Source organism: Empidonax traillii, unplaced genomic scaffold (assembly GCF_003031625.1).
Source record: "Empidonax traillii isolate 1590-97213 ecotype Southwest subspecies unplaced genomic scaffold, ASM303162v1 scaffold1790:size96177, whole genome shotgun sequence".
Lineage (NCBI taxonomy): Eukaryota > Metazoa > Chordata > Aves > Passeriformes > Tyrannidae > Empidonax > Empidonax traillii.
Window position 1 is genome coordinate 61,989 of NW_020956983.1, and position 3,341 is coordinate 65,329.

At 60.7% G+C, this 3,341-nt stretch overlaps 1 protein-coding gene across 3 annotated transcripts in view; it reads right to left on the reverse strand.

Annotated features, from left to right (window-relative positions):
• LOC114071021 (agrin) overlaps positions 1 to 3,341 on the reverse strand; it is a 44,908-nt gene that overhangs the window by 13,712 nt on the left and 27,855 nt on the right. The window lies entirely within an intron of this gene.

A 3,341-nucleotide genomic window follows, 5' to 3' on the forward strand; every position in this document is an offset into this window, starting at 1 on the left:
CTCTTCCTGCAGTATCAGCTTCCCAGCTGGAAAGGGGGGTAAAAGGAACCCCAGGGTTCTGTAGATAGAAGTGCAGAGGGACAGGGGATGGGGAGAAGTTGGAGGGGGAAGCTGCCAGCTGGGAAACAGAGAGGAGGCACTGCTGGATTCAGCAGCAGCAGTGCCAAGGGGCTTTCCCTGCTCTGTGACCCCCTCCTGGCTGAGCTCTCAAGAGCCCCCACCATCGAGGGCACAGCTCAAAGCCACAGGTACCGCAGGTGCCTCACATACCTGCCCCGATACAGGCACAGTCGAGGATCTGAAATAAAGAGTGGGGAGGGATGTGTGTGTGTGTCTCTGTGTATGTGTGTGTGTGAGGGGGCTCAAAGGCATTCCTGAAACCTGGCAAGGGCTCTGCAGCCCTGTGGGCAGGGCACAGGGAGGGAGGAAGGGCTGGGAGAGGTGTGCAGCTGCCGTCCTGCGGGGAGACAGGCACGCTCTGCCTGCAGCCTCCTCTCCCCTCACCGGGTCCTGCCCACTCCTCCTCCAACCCTGAAGCCATGTGCCACAGGGATTCCAAGCCCAGGAGCCTGGGGAACCCTCAGCTCGTTCCACAAGCGACAGGAGCAGGGCTGGAAGCCCAGAGAGCTCCCCTCTGAGCCGCCAACTCACCGGTGACTCCCCCATCACCCTCTCGCCGTTGTTGATCCTCATGACCCCCTTGCGCCCATTCCTCTCCAACAGGACGCTCGTCCAGGTGTTGAGGGGAACTGGCTCTTTGCTCCTGGGTGGTGAGAAGGGAGGAGGAGACACACAGGTGAGAGCTCTGCCATCAGCAGAGCACTGACAAAGCTCCCCTGAGCAGTCAGGGCTGCCCCCACCTCCTCACCTGAGCACAGCTGCCCCCTTGCCCAGGTCGTATCTGTACTCCAGGTACCCGTCGTGCAAGGCCAGGGACACGAAGTCCCCCTTGCCATCTGTCTTCTGGCCATTGTAGAAGATCATTCCACTCGGGTTCTTGGCCAGGAACACAACCTCCATGGACATTTTGTCCCTGAGGAGAGAAGGATTATGGATACCCTCCAAACCCCGCTGCCCCTTGTGCTCTGTTCCTCCATCCCCATGCACTGAGCCCTTGGAATAACTCTGCCTGCCCGGGATGCTGCTCTGTGGTGTCTCTTTACCCACCAGGCAGGCAGGTGATGCCCCCAGAGGCCCCCCATCCCATTCCCTGGCGCTTACTGCAGGTCAGGAATGAAGGTCTGCAGCCCATTCAGCTCCAGGTAGGAGAAGCCATTGAACTCCGGGAGGAAGGGCATGGTGTGGTCCTGCTCCGTCACTGGGCACAAACGAGGGAGTTTTGTGAGGGAGAGGAGGCCGAGCAGCTTCCTCAGCCAGTGCCCCAGCGGGCGAGGCCACTATCCCACCTGGGGGAACTGAACTCCATCCCCCCACCTTCCCCAGCCCCATTCCCGTCCCACCTCGCTCGCAGAAGTCTCCTTCCCGGCCCATGGGGCAGGCACACAGGGCACCTCCCTCTGGCAGCACCAGGCAGGTGGCAGAGACGTGGCAGGGCGAGGGCTCGCAGGGGTTCCTCTCGTCAGCGCACGTGGGCCCTGCGGCGGGACAGGCAGCTCGTCATCCCAGTGCCACCAACCAACCAACAAACAGCCAGAGACCAACACCCCTGCCACCTCCTGATACCTCCCCGGCCTCTGGCTGGGTTCCCGTGACCCAGGAAGCCCCTCAAAAAATGGCAGGTGATGCCCTTGGCCAACCACGCCCCTGAAGTGCGAGGGGATGTTATTTGGTGCACCAGAACCAAACAGGTCCTGGCCCTTCCGTGCACGTGAATGGGGGCACATCCCAAATCTACTGACTGCACTGCATGAGGCTTCATCCCCCACCTCTCCCTCTATCCCACTGCTGACACTACTGTGCTGACCCCAGAGGCTCTGGGATCCCACAGGACCCCCCCAGAAGCCCCCTCCCCGTACCGGTGTAGGTGTGGAGGCACTCGCAGTGGAACATCTCCGCCTCCTTGACGTGGCAGATGCCCCCGTGGTGGCAGGGGTTGGGGTGGCAGGGGTCGTTGCCACACTCGCCCACCCCGCTGCCGTAGAGGACGTCGCTGCCCTTCTCCCTCAGGTCGTACATCTGGTTGTTCACGTCCAGGAGGCGGATGCAGCCCTTGAGGCCCGTGGTGGCCGTGGTGTGGTCTGCCACCCTGAGGGGGGGGGCAGAGCACACGGTCAGCTGGGGGTTTTTGGGTCGCTCCAGGCGTCTGGGTCAGGCTGTGCTCCCCCACAGGGCACCGATCACGGAATGGTTTAGGTTGGAAGGGATCTCTGAGATCGTCGAGTCCGATCTGTGCCTGATCGTCCCCACCTTGTCCCCCAGCCCAGGGCCTTCCTTGGACACCTCCAGGGGTGGGGACTTCACTCCCTCCCCAGGCAGCTCCTTCCTATGCCTGAGCACCCTTTCTGTAAAGAAATTCCTCCTGATGCCCAACCTGACCCTCCCCTGGCACAGCTGGAGGCCGTTCCCTCTCCTCCTGTCCCTTATTCCCTGGGAGCAGAACCCAGCTCCCCCATCCTGTCAGGGAGTTTCAGAGCCAGAAAGTCCCCCCCCTGAGCCTCCTTTTCTCCAGGCTGAGCCCCCTCCAGCTCCTCACAGGATACTCCAGACCATTCCCTGTTTCCATTCCCTTCCCTGGACTCACTCTAGCCCCTCAGTGTCTCTCTTCCACTGAGGTACCTCACCCATACAGACAGATAATCAATTCAGAAGCCCCCCCAGACCCCCTGAAGCAGTGACAGCCCCACACTCACACGGCCATCTGGTCATCGGGCGCTCCCCCAATGAACAGGTCCGTGTCCAGGTTGAGCCCGTCGGTGCCCGGGGGGCTCTCCCCGCTCACGTGGGGCTCCCCATCCACCGAGAGCATCCCGCTGCGCCGGTTCCTGTTCACCACCAGCTGGTGCCACTTGCCCGGCTCCACACGGACCTTGCTGGTGATGACGCCCGTGCCAGAGCCCGTGTTAAACCTGCAGGAGAAGAAGGGAGGGGGAGGGAGGGCCGTGTTTGTGTCATCCCCCAGAAAGGTGACATCTCCCTCCCTGCCCCACTCTGCCCTCAGAGCACGCTCTGTCCACCCCTGAGCGTCAGGACTGCCTGAGGACTCATCTCCTCCAGCTCACCTCCTTCCAAAATCTGTCCCTTTGGCTTTCAGAATAGAAAAAAAAAATAATAAAAAACCCCACATTCCAGCTCAGATTTCTTGGGCCTTTCTCCCTTTTTTTTCCTCCCCTTTTTTTCTTTTTTTTTTCCACCTGTGTTTCTTTTCTTGGTACAAAAATAAA